The sequence below is a fragment of the Anas acuta genome, chromosome 4 (assembly GCF_963932015.1).
Source record: "Anas acuta chromosome 4, bAnaAcu1.1, whole genome shotgun sequence".
NCBI lineage: Eukaryota > Metazoa > Chordata > Aves > Anseriformes > Anatidae > Anas > Anas acuta.
In genome coordinates, this window is record NC_088982.1 from 45,938,615 (window position 1) to 45,958,606 (window position 19,992).

At 34.8% G+C, this 19,992-nt stretch overlaps 2 long non-coding RNA genes across 2 annotated transcripts in view; one reads left to right on the plus strand and one right to left on the minus strand.

Annotated features, from left to right (window-relative positions):
- Positions 1-8,824, minus strand: part of LOC137856101 (uncharacterized) — a 51,515-nt gene extending 42,691 nt beyond the window's left edge. Inside the window, exon 1 of the long non-coding RNA XR_011096199.1 lies at positions 8,656-8,824. This is a non-coding gene — a long non-coding RNA (uncharacterized lncRNA). The remainder of the gene's footprint in view (positions 1-8,655) is intronic.
- Positions 1-19,992, plus strand: part of LOC137856099 (uncharacterized) — a 272,780-nt gene that overhangs the window by 109,530 nt on the left and 143,258 nt on the right. The window lies entirely within an intron of this gene.

Sequence of the window (19,992 nt, forward strand, 5' to 3'; positions counted from 1 at the left end):
GAGTACACTTTTTGACATAATCATTATGGGATGAACCAAAATGCAGAGCAAGCCTTAGGGTTTGGGGTTAAGTTTGGCTTGTTTTCAAAAATTGTAAAGAATTTGCTGGGATTTTTACCAACTCCTTCCAATAGAAGTGCTGTGATATCTTCTTTTTTTTTTTTTTTTGTTTTTGAATAATTTGAGTATTTGAAATATTCAAATTGATAGTTTTTATACTTGTAATGAATTCCTCTGCTGCAGGTTGAAATGAGGAAATACAAGAAGTGGATGGCCAGAGACTGAACAGAATCCTATTTGAATCAGGAATAATCTTTATTCTTCTTTATTCTTTATTCTTCAGCTATGCCATATGATGAAAGATTGAATCTTGACATTTTCCTCATACTGATATTACTTACAGAGGGATTGATTGTGTAACTCTATGTATCCCAGCAGCCTTCACTACAATACTAAGTAGAGCACTGTTGCCCTAAAGACAAGAGATCTAGTACTGACAAAAGGCAGGGGTGAAGAGGAAAGAGACAGATACAAAATGCATATCTGAAGGAAGATATGGGCTTTCTGGTTTCATAGTAAGGATGAGGAACACAGCTACTATTTCTGGGAGAGATTCCATCAAACTATGAATATTCCTCCTTAGTAGTATTAATTCTCACTTTCCAGACATCTGATGTGGGAAAGGTATTTAAGAAAGCCAAACAGTGCTTCATTCTATTTTCTCGGTCCTCTTTCTCATTAATCTTGGCTTATTCTTTGTCAGTGGTTCTAGGAAATACCATTTTATGTTCTCAAGTTAATTATTATTAAAACAAAAAACAGACGAATGAACAAAAAACATTACTAGCCAATGCATTGCTATTAAATCATTTGAACAAGTGACTGGGACTTTGAAACACAGGAGTGACAACAAGCCTCTTCCTTTCTTTTACTGTGTCTATGTTTTGGCAATTGTTATAACTTTGCAAAACCAGTACCTAAAGTTGCATACAATGTATAGAAAAAATACCACAGTCTGATAATGATGATTCAAAGTACTTTGAATTCAAAAATACTTTGAATCATCATTAAGAAAAATTGTTATCTTTATAATTTTAACTGTAACAAAAATGCAGAAATCTAGCTCAGACACTCAGGCTGTAGCTCACGAAAAAGCCATGGAAGTGGCACAAAGTATCCACTAGTGAAAGCAGGGTATTTCTTATGCATGCTCAGAGAGACATATGTTTCTTAGTTTACCAGTAAACAATGTGCTTGTGTAGCTATACCTTTTGATTCAGTTGGTCCCAAATCATAGCCAAAGACTACAAACCTCTGGAACCATTTTTTTTGTATTTATTATTTTTAGAGGGTCTCTATAACTTCCATAACTTTGAGTGCTGAACAGTAACAGACTGAATGTTGTACTGGCAACCCTCCAGTTGCCCAAGGGCTGCAATCGATTTCCATATGCATTTGCATTATTTTACATTGCTTGTATGTCTCTTTGAATTCTCTGTTGGATGCAAATGAAAATTTTACAACTAATGCATTAAGAGCTTTCACTGTGTAACAGTGGATGACAAAAGAGAAAAAAGTACTTTAACATACCTGGCAGTGTGTTTATAATCTTTGAAGGTTATCCTGTATAATTTTACCCTCTACTGCACAGCAGGTAAATTCAAAAACAAAAAAGCATAACCATGAGTGCTAGAAAAAGCTAGATGTGGTGGTGGTTATGATGACGCTTCAAATCTTCCATAATTTTTATCGTTTTTTTTTTTCTTTCATTTACCTTGTTTTGTCTCTCTCTATAGTAGAGCTGTCTTCCTCACTTCTTTTAATGAGTTTCTTCCTCCTTATTCTTTTTTGATTTTCTTAATACTTTAATAATACCCCTTTCATGCTTCTGTTCTGGATTTCATTCAAAGACGTACTCTTAGAACTGTTTCCTAGCAATAACAGGCGATTTTTAAGGCTTTTTTAATTAATTGAAAAGAAAGCTGATTGCAGGAAGTCATACATGTAAGTTTCAGCTGGGTTCCTGTTTTGAGGAAAGTCCTTGAATGTCTTGGATAATGTATTCAAAATGAGAGGAATCTGGATTATAATGATGTGTTGTGACTTAATGTGATACTGAATAGCTGTGAACAGCCTCCAAGAAAAGAAATACTGCTTATTTTAGAGAGATGTTTCCAAAACAGTACTAGCTTCAGCTTTGCTGCAATTATAACCAGTATGCTTCAGTACTGACTTCAATAAAAACAAAGTTAGGCAAGCATTGAATTTATATTAAAATTATAATGCACATCTGCCCATCATTTCTTATTAATGGAAGTGCAAGAGAGTATAAGATAAAGAGGAAAATGGATCAATTTTTAAAGGAGAAAGAAGTGTAAATCATATAACAACAGTGAATAAGTGGAGCCAGAGAAGTGACACTGTATGAAATGAATTGCTTAAAGCAACTCAGATGAAAGAATGCTTCATAGTAAAGATATTCATGTTGTTTTACTACTTAATTTTCAATGAGACATTTTGAAGTCACATGCGTTATAGTTATAATCATTTGTTCAATGCCAAAATATTATAAACCCAATTTTAAAATTTCATTAAAAGTACACAGCCTCTCTCCCCCCACACCCCCAATATATCTAAATTCAAGTTTTTCAGAACTTTTCAAATAGGAAAGAGTGTTGATATCTCACTTATCCTACCATTCTTAAAGGTATAGCAATTTAAAAGTATCGTAAGTCTTTATTTCTGCATGGCTGTAGCAGAAATATTTCCTATGTCTGGTATATTAGACCAGGTTGAGCCTTCTTCACACATTAGGCCTGCTGATCATTAAAACAAGGACGCTAAACCATCTATGGACTGAGAAGTCTGAAAGTCCTACAAGTTTCATAAGCTTTCTCACAGCCTTGATGACTTGAATGTCTCCAGAAAGCAAGAAAACATACATATAACCCAATAATTTGATCATAAATTAGTATTTTACCCAGAGTTTGAAAATGGAGATTATGTATGTGACAGGAATTGTATGTACACAGAGAAATATATATGTATTTTTAAATAACTATTTGAGAAGGTTTGGTTTTTACTAAATTGCTGTTAAGCCAAACATCAGCTTTACCACAGCTGAAAACAGATATTGCTGATTTGGGATAAAAGTTAAATACTGCTGCAAAGAAAGTGCAAGTAGTTTTTAAATAAGTTCCATTTTTCTTCTCTCACCTCATATATCTCATTATGGGGGACAGAGATGTAAGTACACTTTTTGTGTATGGTTATTAACTTGACAGTGGCCCTTTAAGTCATGAGGATGTGCAGAGTAGTTAGGAATGTGAGATACTGTAGGGTACCAAATGTGTGATGTGATGTTGCTAAGCGACTCCCTTATTGTTCTAAACAAACCACCCAGAGCTGGCAACAGCTGTCAAAGCTCTTGGCTCTTGACAGTAACACAGACCTCAAAAGGACCTAGAACAAAGATCTACCAAAATGAGCTGTAATATGAAACGCAACCCCACAGTGCTAGTAAATGTGAGAATTTATCTGTTAAGTTAGCAGATAGTTATCTGTTAGAAGTCTCTAGCAAAATACTTTTGTGACAACTGTTCCATTTGTTTAATTAAATAAAAAAAAATCTGCAAATATATGTATTTCAATTTCATTTTTGGCAAGAATGCCTTTCATAACTGTCAATGGTAGCATATCTATTTGTGTATTAGATGAGCATCATATATCTACAATCAAGAAAGGAAAGATGTTACCTAGAGGGTATCTGTGTCCATGTGTGTGTGTTTGCAGATTAATTTTTGATCTGTTGTTGTTCATGCATATTTTGACATCCTCAGAAACAGAGGTGAGCTCCTCTTTGTGAGTATGACAGTCCATAAAAAAAGGTGTAGGTGTAGCACATTATGACCTATCAAAATGGCAAAACTTCTAAACAGGAACCAGTCCCCAAAGCTTCAAAGGAAAACACAGATCTGTACTGAAATAACCCAAGACCTGTCAAAATTTTTCACACTAGAGTGAGATAAGTGAGTCTGTAAACAGTCTAGTAGTCTGGAAATACATATGGAATGTGAAAAATTCCGAGTACCTCCATGCCAGTTTTATCCCTGTCTCCTGAGTGCTTGAATGCAACCCAACATAAATCCAGCAGCCAGGCAGTGCTGTGCTGCTGCTAATATTCATGTCTCAGCGCAGCAAAGTATTTCAGATGCAGCATCACATTAGCTCATCTGCCTAGCTCTTGCATTATTCATACCCCACCAAAACACAGGTGATGTCAGTGTCTAAATCTCAGCTAATATTCTCTTGGCTCCTGTTTGAATGTTCTGACCATCAAATGTCTGGCAGGTGCCTTGCTGTATCTCTTGGGGTAATTGCTTGGTTTTTATCTGTACTGGTCACCAAAAGGCAGACTTGTCAGTGTAGCTAGTTAAAACTGTCACTGGAATCTTCTGAGATCTTGAGTCACTCTCCCTGGTGAAAGGAATGTTTAAGTACAGAGAACAGATAATTTTCTACTTGCTGCTTATAAATGACAAGACAGCAGAGACGAGGCTTAACTGTACTAGGCACCAGGATATATATTTTTCTACTTTATTAGGTCTTTTTCTGTCTCCTAGTTTAGTTTTATAATTGCACCTTGTAGGGAGAATTTTTTCCTCTATAAATTTAATCAAAACTGGCCCCTGAACATGAAAACAACTTTACTGACCAGGGGTATAATTAGCATGACATCCTGACCTGAAGTGGTCATATGCTGATGCCTGAAGAGGAATACAATCAGTATAAGAAGATATGGTACTTTCTCAAGGTATTCTTCTGCTCTCTGACTATACCTTTGTTCACAAGATTTCTTAAGCTTGATACATTTTTTGTATTTATGAGTCTAGTATCAATATTGTTTTCTGTTTAATAACCTTTAATATTTCTCCTTGCATGTTCTTCCCTATAAACTGCAAAACCTTTTGCATCCACTGTGTCTTCTGACTAGGAGATGCACAGTGTAGTATAGCTCTGTACATTGAAGCCCATCCTTTGGTTTGTTTCAACCTGTTTGCATTGTGCGTTCTCTGTACTTGTGCAGACAGAAGCAGTTACCGCTGTACCATTTCCATGCAGGTTGTGATTTTGCAAGCTTCTAACTGCTCTTTTTCTTTGAGCTGAACAGTCTTATCCTACTCAGTGGTTCTTATGGAAAATGTTACTTTGCTTGACTTTTTATAGTTCTTCTATATTCTTTTTGAGGTGAGGGGATAAGAGTTTTGTATAATTTTAAAGAGGTTAGAAGCATTATATATTTTTTACAATTGTTTATGATGGATTATTTTGTTATTTTCTTTCTTAGTAACTCCTAGCATTTGAGTTTGACTACTGCCTCACGCAGATCTGCTGTTTACCTTAACAAATCATTATTTTCCATCCACAAGCCATTTCATTAAAGGAGCAATGATTGGTTCTTCACACTATGGGTTTTTCACCTTTTCAGCTTATCTAGATGTTGATTTTTTTTTTTTTTAACCCCTTGTATTTTCATTACTAGGGAATTAAAAAATAAAATAAGATTCAGTATTGACTGAGAGAAGAGAAGAGGTGGTACAAATGTTTTTAACCATCAGTTGTTACATGTGAAGTAGGACTTCCCCTTCGTGGACTCAAATGGAAGGCACCAATTTAACCTGCAGTCTCTATGGGAACATTGCAGATTATTTGAACATCTGCATTGAGAACTCACTTGAAAAATAAACATGCACAATATAATAGGAGCATATGTGCTGTGTGCCAGAGACCACTGGCAATATCGCTGGCACAAGAAAAGGTAGCAAAAAGCTCATGTAGGTTACATAGAGGCATTCTGTTGAATAACATGTCATTTTGCATTTGTGTAGTGGTGCTGTATTTTTGTTGTGTGCTAAGCTGTATACTATATTTTTGTTATATACTAAGTTGCAGGTGGGCTAGCAAACACTCCAACCTGATAGTGGAAATTTAAGTGCCCTGAAAATTAAGCAAAGAATATCGATTTATAATAACGTCTCCCTTGTTTTTATGGGACTAATACTTTGTCTACATTTAGTTTCTACAGAAAGATAAGTAAGAAAATAATAATAATAATAATAATAATAATAATAATTAAAAAAAAAAAAAAACTATGATGAGGATACTGCAATTGTTTTATAACAAAAAGCTGTTTATTACCAGATGCTCTCCCCATGAAAAACATTATTTAGGCTTCCCGAGTGCTTCTGTTTGTTTTCTCACTTTACTTTGAGTCTTTATCATGGACAGAAGTATAGTGAGTAGTGACATATTACCAGGGTCTGTCTATTTTACTGTTGCATTCATAAGTTAGCTGATGGGCAAGAAAGTGCATTTACAATTTTAATCCTATATGTATAGTACGGTACTATCTCTGCTAATCCTGCGGACATGAAGGTCACCAGATGATTCTGGATTTCCTCTTTTTCAAATTCCCTTCACATTTAGCAACTCTGTCTTCTAATATATATATATATATATATAAGTCTCACAGAGTACTCAATACATGATCCCCACCACTCCCAATCAAATTACAGAAGTTCGCATACAAGTGAATGAGGAGGGGGAAATACAGATCCGTTTAGTTCAGTTTTAGCATAGAGACAAGAATGCAGAAATTCTTGGCAGATTAAAAAATGATGGCAAAGATCCCTGATTTTCTCACTCATCTTTGTAGTCAGGGCTGCAGTACATAGGAAAAAGCACTTTGCCTTGTCTCGTCTCCTAGGTGCGCTCTCCAGGCTCTGATGGGAGGATGCTGACACCCTGACTTTAGATACAAAACTGAAGCACTGGTCCTGCAGTCAGTTTGACCTGTGTTATTTAGAGGATTTCAAAACCTATTTGGAGGATATCTTGTTTTGCTTAACTTGTCTTAAATTTGTTATAGGGTGAAAGGAGAAATAGCTGTTAAGTTGCTTTCCAGGCCTGTGTTATGAGAGGGTTCAGATATTTCCTATGCTAAATGAGACTGCCTCTGGATGTGGTAGATTGGACTTTATTTATAATATTTCCTGTAATCAGATTTTTCTGATTGACAGCAGATATAGTGTGTCCTGTAAATATTAACTCTAATTCAAAACTGGTTTAGGATGGCTTCAGGAAAGAATATATATATATATATATATATATATATATATATATATATATATATATATATACATATAATGTATGTATATATATACACACACACGTATGTATATATCTAATGACATTAGTACAAATGGGCAGGGAGTGTAAAATTATGTGGTTCTAGATAGTTCATATGCATGAAGTTATATACGTATATTGAAAATTCAGTGTCATATATACATATGACAATGTCATATATACATATATTGAAAATTCCACTCATAGAAGTTAGAAAGGATTTTTTTTTTTTAATTATGTGTTTCGGACAGTTATATAGGGCATAAGACCTAGGCTGCTGACTTTGAAGGACTGCTTGCATAAATGGTAGATTTGGCAAGGATCACAGCCTAATATTCTGTCTAAGTGAGAAACTTTTAAGACCATCCTGTTTACAATTAGTAAGAAAAAAGTGGTTTACTAAAAAAAATATGCAGTTTTCTATGCCCTGACATGAGTAAGAATCAACTTTTAACACAGCCATGTCAAGATAAGATGTTCAAGAAGACACTTCAGCCCTGTTATCCTAGACTATTTGCCAGATTCTTTAACACTTTTATTCTTTTGCTATGCATGTGAAAAAAACTTGCAACACTACAACTGCCTATCATTTTATCACATAAAACGTTACACATTTAATTATAAATTTTTATGAAAATAAGAAAGGAAAAGTCTGAATTCACGTATCTTTTAATCAGGTGATCAAATAATTACTTCTTTTTATTATTTTTTCTAGTAAATTCTTTTTGAAAATGTCTAGACTCCCTTTCAATATATTAAATCTTCTCTGTGGGGTTACCTACTGTATGCATGCAAATCCTGCTTAATGTACCAGTAATCATATGAATAAATTATCCTGTTTCATGGAGTCATATGAGCTATTAGTATAAATGTCTAAACTTAAGATTTATCTTATGACTTTGGAAAAAACATCTGTAGCACATGCATGATACTGTGCTTTGCAGAATCAAGTTAATTAGGAAAAAATGAGTAACGTGTAATTAACTTCTAGCAAATTGTTATTCTGTACACTTGGATACTTGCCTTTTTATCATAATACTGGAAAGAAAATGTGAATGTTCACCCTTACGTACCTTGTTTGTACATTGCAATGAAAACTTTAAAATGTTAATCCTAGTCATAGTCACATTATAGGAAATAAGGAACAAAAAAAACATACTCATGTTTCAACATCATTTTTAAAGCCTGATGGTTACAACAGCTTAAGGTAGTTTTCCCATAAACATTACTAATACACAGCCCCAAAAGGGTTTAAGTTAACATCATATGCTAGAACCATATTTGGCTCAGTTATATTCCATTCCTCAAAATGCCATCCTGGAGGGAACTGCATTTTCAAAGTAGCCAGTTACATCAACAAGGAAACTTCAGAGGAATGAAGTTGTAGTTACAGCAAAACTGTAGAAGTAATGTTATTTTTAAATACTGCCATTTACAAGCATACAACAAAAGTGTGAGGAAACATACCCATGTCTGCAGTGCTAGAGTTGAGCAGGGTATAGGTTTTGCTTTCCTCATCTTCTCAGCTCATTTTATTTCTCATTTTCCTTCTATTTTATTGGAATCTGGGCTATTGGAGCTCTCAGTGCTCTGAGAGCTTGCTGTGAACACAGAACAGTATGACAGACTAATTGCACCACCTCGTATACTCATCAGTGGTGAAGAGGGTAGCTGAATGCCACTTGACCACTTCAGCACTTCAGAAAGAAGTGGAATTTTCCATGGATGAGAAATGGGATCAAGTACAACCATATTAGATCTTTTTTCTCTATTGTTTTTTCTGAAGGATCATTTGGGTCCTTTGGGTCCAATTGACTTTATCTGTGCCATGTTTAGGAGGTGTGATTGCTCATCAGTTTTAGTTAAACCAGAACAGCATGGGATGTCACCTATTCTTCAAAAGCTCATTCATCTCCCTGGATGCCTGTGCAGACATCTGTCTAAAATGCTGACCCTCTGTTTCAAAGCTGGATTCTTTAGATTAAAGTTGGCTTGGGTGTGTTAATTACATACCCATCTGCAAATATGTAGTTCAGTGAGGAATAGCAGGGAAGGAGAAAGCAGGACCCTCCAATAGGCAAGGTGCAGAAATGGCCTTAGGTTGTGCTACAGGAGATTTAATTCGGATATCAGGAAGAATTTCTTACCTCACTGTCTTATGTTATATTTGGAGGTCTCCAAAAGCAGTATGAAGGCACTGCCTCCTGGTTTCATTTACACGTAGTCTAGCTAACGTATGTATTGACTCGCGTCAAATATGTCATCATTTGCACATATGCAAGTTAAAGCAAACCAAAGCCCTTTATTTCTAGTGTTAATTGACGTCACTGAGTGATAGTGAAAAAGGGTGGGTGAAATAATACCTCTTGATTACTTGAGAATGACAGAGTATGCAGTGATGCAGGATGAGTTGGTTATGTTGCACTGCCCAAAAGGTTGTAGCTAAGCATTGAAATCATTCTGGGCAGTTATCAGGCTGTTGTGATGGTACTTCACTGAAGAAAGATGAAATAAATTACACTTCTCTAAAACTTAACCTCTTTAAAATATGAGACTTACAAGACAGACTATTAATAACCCTGGATATATATTTTTGAAATGAATCTTTATGCACAGCTAGAAGGATATTGGTTACCCTTTCTGCCATATGTTTATACATTCTTGATCCACATCCATCTGGCTCAGAAATCTGTCAGAGTGAGTTGAAAAGGGATTCAAACTATCTTAGAAGCTAAAAGCAAATTTGTACTCTGTCTTATGTAGATTACAGGAAAAATGCCAGTTTAAAAATTGAGTATAGTATTTGATATTAAGTAGATTATGCATTTTCAGAAATTTTCATTAAACAACTTTATTGCATCCTTAAGGGTTTTATATATATATATATATATATATATATATATATATATATAATTAAATAAATCTATTAGAAGGATTTATCAGTTGGGATTTATACCAAGAGGTGGTGATAAAGTGTCAGCATTTGCTATTTGCTGCCAACTGTGCAACAACCATGTAGCATATAGTTACATTCAGGTGCTATATGGTAATCACTACAGCTGCCTGAAAAGTTCAAAAATGTGCTTATTCTAGGTAGTGTTAAAGATTATTGTAAATATTCCTCTCTAGCATTTTCAATAGCATTTTTATTTTTCAAATGGTTTTAAAATGAAATGCTTAAAAACCAAAATACTCTAGAGGTCTTACGTTATAGAGCTTGCAAATCTTGTTTCAGCACTAGTGGATCCAAAGTAAATGACATGCAGTGGTTTTAATGTATATAATTTTTATTATATTAAGAAATCTTTTCCTACAACAGTACATTTTTTTGTTTCTTCTTCAGTTACACTTAATTTCTATATAAGTAGAAACTTAATAGTAAGTTGAAGTGATTAACTAGCTCTATTATTTAAATCATTGTTTGAAAAGTGAATAACAGGATCTCTGAAAGTGTCCCTCACCATCTCTCAGGCCAGAGTAGCCTTGTTTTTACTTTTAGTTAATATACACAAATACTATTTCATAGTGAGTTTTAAATATTATTATTTTTCTTAGCAGAGGAGTATCAGGATGTCAAATTACACATGGTCATGATTTTTTCATTTGCCCATTAAATTGAAAATAGAATCAGCTAATTTATATATACTCTCAAATTTTTATGTATTCTAGTATAAAGTTAAATCTTTTTGTCTGTTGAAATTATAAAAGAAACTTTCTTGTGGTCACTTCAAGCATGTCAGAAATTCATAGGAAAGAGGTAATACATTAATTTTGCATTTCATTTTTATATTCACTAGTCTTCACAAAGAGTAGTTATAGCACTAAGTATATTAAGCTTATATGGGTGAAATGTGCTTATAGGATCCAAATCACACCTGGCATTCACTGCAAAAATATTACAAATAATTACTAGTTGAAATGAATGTGAGACAGGCATTATTAAAAATAATAAAATTTAAACAAAATTTTAGTCCTCCACAAAGTCTGAGAGCTAGAATGTAATATTGTCTGTTTAGTGGCATAATGGTTCCAGCCTGAAAATAAATAAATAAAAATTCAGAGGTCTATTCTGCTAGCACACAACATATTAACTTACAGGACAACCAGGCCATAGGATAGTAGCAATTGTCGGTCTCGGTCTTTTTTTTTTTTTTTTTTTTTTTTTTTTCCCAGGGACTGCCTGCATCTGGTGTCTGTCATGGTCAGACTTCAAATTCCAGTCAGTAAGACAGTGAGGCTACATTCCTTTCTGAGTTAACAAACAACTAAAAACTAAGTTTGTGATGCCTCTGTTCTTCTGAGAAACCAAAAATACCCTCAGAATTCCTCTGTGAAATTTAAAACCAGTGTTAGGAGCAACTGGCCAACTTCAGATCAGCAATGACAAAACCTCACTAGTAAGTTGCAAGTGTCAACATTTGCATTATTCTATCTGAAATGCTTTCATTTGTATTTGTTGTGAACACAGTCTTGTGGAAATACATGTGAAGGGTATATAATTATAAGGATCTCTGCCATTGATATGCAAATCAGAATTCAATCTCCTCAATTAAATATGGATAATTAAAATGCTATTAGCATCCTGTAATTATGATTCCTAGCAATTCCATCAACTCCTTCCTCTACATAGTAGTACCCTTCTGGTGAGAACTTTGTATCTAGAGTCTTCACTAAGCAGCAGAGTTTTGCTTTATTTATTTATTTGATGTTTTTTTTAATTAAAAAAAAAGTTAATAATTATCTTTCAGACATACCTTCTATATCTCATTTTCAGCAACAGTATCACATGTAAGAAAACATGGGTTTTGATCTGAACCTAATATATTTAGTAAGTTTTAATTCATGCTACATATGATTTAATAGATTTCCATTTTAATAAATCACCTTCACTTTACATGTGCATTTTCAGTATTACAAGAAGATTCTTACACTGATCAGAGGCTGTTTTTTACTGTTATATTGTACAATTTAAAAATACTAACTATATTGTGTCTAGTTCTATCCATATAAATATTATACAGCAGTCAATGTAAATGTTTGGAATAACCTAGAAATAATATAGATATTTTTTTTCCACTTAGTTAGCAAAATGATATTTAAGGTTTGATTATTTTTGCATGGCTGTTTGGTGTACAGATGATCTTAATTCGGGAATCTGAAAATTTCTCAGCTGAGGTTACTTTCTTATCTGATTTCAAGAGTTCATGTGCTCTTGTGAAGTGTGATGTGTTACTGATCAAGGTCTTCTGACCTGGGAAATATAGCATTGCCTGTATATAAAGTTGCATGACTCGTCTACCTAATGTTCCATTGAAAATGGTGAGCAAAAATTCCAGCTTCAAACTCCTATTTTCTGGATTTAAACAAGAGACTGCAGTGAAGAGGGCACAGCCTTATTGACTGTATTCGTCTTTAGGGAATCAAACAGCAGCTGCCTTGTTTTCTTCTGCTTACACTGTGCATTCCCAAGGATTTACTTGGGTAGTGTTCTTAATGTCATATCAATTCTCTATTACTAATGAAGTGTCACACCTGAAGAGTGTGACACTTCATGCCAAAAGTGAGACCCTGAAGAAGTCTTTCCCCCCACTATCTTATCATCCAGGGTAACCCCACATTCAGTTGTGATGGCTCAAGTCTGGAAGCAAATGAGTCTCTCGCTGTCCTGCACAGCATAGCCCACATCATGACATCCTCATGCCACCTTCACCTTTGATCAGGTTGCACCTGCTCCAAGTTGTAGCATTTTCCAGGATATGTTAGATGGTAGTCCACTGATAATATGTCAGACACTATATAAATTCTCAAATTTCCAGTACAAAGATAATGTATTGATATAGGACTCAGAAATTGCTCTTGAAGTCAGTGAGAGAAAACAAAGTGGAGATCCTCTATGGCTGGTATCAGCAGAGATCTTTCTCAGAGGAAATGTCAGTTCATATCCATAATTAACAATTGTACCACGTGAAAATTATGTAACATAATTGTACCACATAAAAATTATTAGTGATCCCACTAGGGGATACTACAGAAATACACCTAGAACTGCCAATGGTAGGGTGGGTTAAAGCTTACTGGGATTCTTTCACTGGAGATGGCCATAGGAGAGACTGTAGCAGAGACTGCCTTCCAGAGGCAGGGGACAGAGCACTTGTCACAAGATGCTTGGCTGTCCTCACCATATCCTTACCAGCACACTGAGGCTTTTGCTTCTCATGCTGCTCACCCAATGTTCAGCCTCTGTTTTTCATCCTACCCAGTTCTGCAAGTAGCAATCCTTCCTGTCACGGCTTGCTCTTGTACTGAGCGACCCCGATGGATACAGAAGAAAAGTGGTAAGGGTTGTCCCTACTGGAGGTCTGAAAAGAAGATTATGTTGTGGATAGACAGGTGGACAAACCATAAATCTTTAGGGACTTTGCTAAAGGGTACTGCATATGCTTATGGGCTAACTTATTTCACTGCTCATCATTTGGGAAAGAGGATTTCTAACACTGTACTTTAGTTGGATGTGGGATAATCCAGCTTGTAACAGCTCTCAGGAGAGATCTAGCACAGCAGGACAGTTTTTCTGTGCCACAACTGTACTTTGGGTGTTCCTACCTTCACCTTTTTTGACAGCCATGTATGTGGATATATATATATATATACCCTTCAATTTTTCACAAGTCAAAGTAAGAACTTGCTGTGAGGAAAGGGAGTCAGGGGTCTTTTTATAATAGGAAAGTTAGAAGGTTACTTGACCTTTTCTGAAAAGATTGTAAGAGAAAGGAAGAAGCTTCACATACAAAGATGCTGTAATTTATAAATAGATTCAATGAGCTTGTACTTCTTTCTTTCAGTCTTTGTTTCTTTCTTTCACTCTTTTTCTTTCAATTTCTCTCTGAGGTTTTGAGGATTTTTTTTTTTTTGTGTGTGTATGTGTTTTTTGGTTACTCTTATTCTTACTTTCCTCTCTAGATGGTGCATTTGAAGCAATTGCAAATGTTGAAATATGCTAATAAGATGACTTGTTGAATTCTAGGAATAGTAATAAACATTTCACTAAACTGTAGCTGGACATGTGATTGTGCAAAGCTTTAGTATCAGAAAGTACCTTTCAATACTTTTCAATAGTACCAAATTGTATAATTGTATATGGTGCCACACTTTCCTAAGTATATCAGAAAGCATTAATCAGCACAGACTGAATAGGATTTTTTGTTTTGGCAGCAATGCTTTATCTGCTTTAATTTACTCTGCACATGTTTCTATGACAACAGAAAATAAAGTCTTAACCAAAATTCAGTGAAAGCAAGATGAAACAACCTGCTTTGATTCATGCTGCTCTGATAAATGTGAGTTTGGCAATCAGCTGTGAATCACAGATATTTCCTGGAACAGATAGAACTTCTATTTGCATATATTTATTCTCTCATCTTAAGGAAACAAAAGTAGGTGGTTTATGTAAATTATTTTTTCTCTTACTCCACGAAAGTCTTGTTTGAAAAACTTTACATATACAGATATATTTTTTTTCCTCTTAATGCAAATGTTTTTTGTCTTGGCTTTTAATTCTTCCCTGCTATTTCTATTTTCTTAAAGATTATCTCAAAGATAATTTCAAAAATGTCTTAGCTGAAAAAATGAGACAAAAATTATTTAGTTTTGTGATATTGTACTTCCTTGAAGGGATATATATTGCGTTTGCCTGTGATTGCTCACCTTTCTCCCAAATGGTAGATAGACACTATCTGGAAACAATGGTGACACTTCTGACTGGGAGCATCAGGTCTCACAACTCATCAGTAGGCCCTGATTGCCTAAACGGTGCCTTCAGACAAGCTAATAATGCACATGGATCATTGCAGTATTTCATGTTTGATTCTCCATGATTGCTATCTCTTTATCAAGTTTATAAGTACAGCCTTATAAAATAGATGCCTTAATAGATTTGCTTTTGAGAAACATTTTCTTGTTTAAAAATGTGGATTGCTACTTTCGCAAATACAGTTATTAAAATGTACTGAACACATGTTTTGGGAGGTAATTTTCATTCTTCACAAATATAACTACAAATGGCTTGCTATGAAAATGAAATATTGTGTATTTGTCATTCTCGTTATGCTTGTTAGTTCTGACTTCTTGCCTAAATCATGTGGTACTCCTTCTGCTCTTTAGTTACCTGATAATGGCAAAAACTAGCTTTAAGTAGGTAGCATGACTAGATCTTTAAGAAAAGAAATGAAGACGATCATGGAATTTCTTGTGCTGTTTCTCATTTTTTGACAACACAAGTATTAAAATTAGGCTATTACATAATTTGTGAGCACAGGGATTTGCATGATGGCTATGTTTTTGTAGAGCACATTTGTTTTTGTAGGTCACATTATTTTCTAGCTTATTGAGTCATGGGTGAAGACATAGCGTCTTCCTCCATTGATTTACTTTTATGTGCAAGTACCTCTTAGCTGCACGTGCCTTACTCATGTATAGAAATATATCTGGGACAGAGAATTTGCTTCCAAATGTAAGAAGCAGTGCCTTCTGTAGAGATAGTAGTGATCAGTGCAGGAGGAGACAAAGTTCCCAAGTTGTTCTTCAATATTTAGAAATTTGTATCCTAGAAGTAAATCTTGACTTGCATTTTGTTTTCAGAAATTAAACGCAGGAGGGCCAAGGCCAAAGTGAATTCATTGTAAGTTCAGTAAATAATTATTCTATGAGGTAGTTCACTGAGCTCCACAGATGAATTTGGCTGAGTTAAAATGGGCTTGGAATATATTTCTCAAGAGCGTATTTCTGTCATGCTTTCTTGTGCCAAACGTAACTTTTCAGGATAGTTCAATTTAATCCATGTGACAAGTCAGAAAATGTAGTTTAAGGACAGCAAAAAGTAATTGCAGACCTACATTTGCCCTATGTTTGAAGGGCAAAGGGCAGCTCTTGCTTAAAGCTGAAAGATGCTGAGCGTACTGACCTAATGCAGCAAGGTTGGCATTCGCTTTGAGCATGTGGGCAGTCTGACTCTGGTGGGATTTCTCCAGTGTTCCCTCAATGGATCGCAGTGCTATGCTCAGCTCCACTGTAAGACCGAGGCAATTTAGCCATGACTGGTTATTAGTTCTGGGTGATGAGAACAGGCCTTTGGCCGTGTACTGGGATGTACTAAGGGGATGCTGCTGGGTGCAGACTGAGTTGCAGTCCCTGTACCCTGCGTACTGTGTGTCGCAGTTCTCACTCACCAAAGTAAAAATAAATTGGAAGGTACTAAAGACTATAAATCCCTCTTCACAGTCCATTCTTAGGACAATCTGACTATCCAATGTCTCTTAAAATGCGTTATGCATTATCTGCAGGATTTAGTTGGGCTTTACTTAGAAGGTCAGAAGGCCTCTTTTTTTTTTTTTTTTTTTAATAATAATTTGGGAATTTTGAAGGCACATGGATTGGAACCAAAGTATTGTCACCCTTTGCTGCCTTTAGGTCATCCTGGGATTTTATTTATAGTCACCCTTGGAGTGTTCAATTGTTCATTTAAATTCAGAGCATAAAACCCCACAATTTAGTCTGATTATTTTGGAAAATAAGTCTCTATGACTGTTTATAAAATTGGATTTCAATTGCGTATTCTTTTGCACTTCAATAGCACTTTAGATTTTTTAAAAGTAAAGCAGATACAAGAGAAACCAGTATACTTAAAACTTAAAATGCATTTTGCTTTCTGTGGCAGCATCTATAGAAAGATTAAGGACTAACAAAGGATTGGCAAGACATATCTGACAGTCACATTTCGTTGCTACTTCTGCTAGTTCTAGATTGTAAGTTTTCATTAACAGTTTCCCTATTAGTAAAACCAGAATTTGAAAGGGGAAGAAAAAAAAAAAGCAGGAAGGAAAAAAAAAAAAAAAGCACTGGTACTGACTCTCCTTCATAATTGCCACAGGACCTGAATCACAGACCAGACAATTCCTACTCCTGCTTCACAGCTCAAACCCAAAGAGAAACTGCCTACACTTGTGTAGTTGAAACTAGACAGGGAGTAATTTATGACACATTTGCAGAGCGCCTATTAGTTCTTGTTACTTCTACTGCGGTGAGTGTTCTTAAAACAGCCCACTGCATTGAGCCCCAGCATTTGTGTGCTTGGAGTTTAGCTTGAGCAGCATGCTGTGTTTCAGAGCATCTTGTTTTGATTAGGTGTTTTGTTGTGCTTAAAGGAAAAGACAACAGCCAAGGCAGCATCTCATCTTGTTTAAACTGTGGTTAAGAGTCAGGCGATGTGTAATCACACTCTACTTATGGTGATTGCTTTGGCTTTAACATGCGATTTATTGAAGATACAAATTGCACCTTCTACATGATTATGGTACAGTTGTGGAGTTTTTATTACAAATAGCAAGGCGGGTTATATACTACTCTTACCCTGTCATTGCTGTGATTCTTGGGCTGTATTTCATTAAGAACAAATAAATTGTACTCTTAAGGAAAAGCCAAAACTTAACATGTTTTATATATGAAAATAACAGACTGAGATAAGCAACTGTCTTGGCCCTCTCTGCAGATGTTAGGAAGCAGAATTTCAGCCACAGTCTAGTCCACAGGGAGGAATAGAAATAGGAAGGAAGCTGAAAGCAATCTAACAGACAGCTTGTCTTTCACAAGGTTTTCCATGAAGTATGAAAAGTTTCCCCTAAACCAGAACTAGTTTGTCTACTTATATCTGATCCAAAAGAAAATTAATGTTTTTTTTTTTTTTTTTTTTTTTTTTTTTTTTTTTTTTTTTTTTTTTTTGTTGTTGTTGTTTGTTTGTTTGTTTTTTTAGTGGTTTGGATTGTCACCCTCTAATGACTTATTTGTGTAAAATAAATTTAGATTCAGAAAATCATGACTTGAAATATCAGAAGGGAATGGTAGGGAATGAAACAATGATGACCCAGAAAGACAAAGGATTGGAAAAGAAAAAGTGATTCTGAATGAAGTGAATTCTGTGAAGGTTTAAGACTTAGTTGCAATTTTTCTTTAATGCCATTAAAAAGCTAAATGATTCTGGCCTCTTTTTATTTTATTTATCCCCTGCCATAAGGCAAAGTTGGAAAAACATGTGCAAAACACTATTTAGAATTTCCTGTGCTGCAGCAACATATGGACCTTTATTTGGAAAAAGAGGTAGAGACCAGCACTGATATTCTCTGCAATTGTTAAAGTTATGATAGCTAAAAATACAAGCAGTTGCTATAGCAACTGGAATTCGAAGGCTCAGATACTGCTGCTTCTTTTATCCCACTTTCAAAGATTTATCCCCCCAAAAAACATTTATTGTCCATAAATGATAATCCTTAGCTGTCATATTAGCAGTTTTACATAATTTTTATTTCCTGTCTGCTTATTTATGAATTACTTTAGCAAGAAAGCACAAGAGAATATATTTTAGTAAACTGTATGTATATACTTCATATATGTTGATGATGTACATTAAGGTTAAGGGCTAAATAATTCCAACTATCCAAAAAATGTAAGCACTGTAACAGGCATATACAAATGGCTTAATGCTGTTATAATATATTTTAAAATGTTTAAGTTTTAAAGTCATGATATTGAATAAGTGTAAATGCATGTTATAATGATGAAATTCTAATATTTTTAATCCAAAATCTATTTTCTGATTTCTATATCTGGACATTTTTTTATTATTATTATTAGGAAGAACATTTTTTTTATTATTAGGAAGAACTTCTTTACCGAAAGGGTTGTGAAGCATTGGAACAGGCTGCCCAGGGAAGTGGTGGAGTCACCATCCCTGGAAGTCTTTAAAAGACGTTTAGATGTAGAGCTTAGGGATATGGTTTAGTGGGGACTGTTAGTGTTAGGTCAGAGGTTGGACTCGATGATCTTGAGGTCTCTTCTAACCTAGAAATTCTGTGTGATTATTTTGCTATCTCTATTCTGGGGCTGCTGTTGTTTTTGTTTGCTTGTTTCTTTGTTTTGATTTCTCTCTTATGGCTTGGCAATTTTTTTTTTTAATTTTTTTTTCCAAGCCATGCTGTGGTATAGTAAACTAAACAAAATCTCACTGAAGGGCAAAACCATCTTTATCAATTAATAGCTTTGATTTCTGTAGTATACCTGCACATCTGTTATGTCAATTTGCAGAAAAAAAATGCTCACTAAAATATTTCAAAATTTCCTATTAATCACATCTGCCCCCCGTTTCACACCAGTAGTATCTGCATGCAGTTTCAATCAACTTTATCAGATGATTAGTGGTAGTAGAACTTTATAGCTTGAGGCAGGCTCTAGAGACATAAAGTATTGGAAAGGGCAGTGACTAAATGAGTAGTCCTAACAAAACAAAACACTCTCTTGTGTGGAAGATACTGTCCAGTCTTTTGATGCAAGATTCACATTCTAGGATGTGAATCCTAACAAGCATATTGTGAGTCCAGGTAACTGAACTAGAGGTATCAGAACAGTTTTCAGATTTTTTTCCACAGATTTGGATAAGCTAATGAATTGATTCATTTTTGTGGCTAATTTATTGACAACCACCCAGTTTATTTCATCCTAGGAGGAATTAACCATATAACTAACAATGTGAAAAATGTAAATCGCTTTCAACCTTGAACAGAATTCCTGGTATATTTTTTAAAAATACATAATCTTTCAATTTGTTTCTATGTACAAAAGAAAATAATGAATACGGTGTTTAAGCTTTAAGGGGATTAAGCTCATCTCATACATGTATAAGAAAAATTCAAGCCCTTTGTCTATATAAAATGCAGAAATATTCTGCGTGCCTTCTGCTTACATCCAGGTTACCTGGTA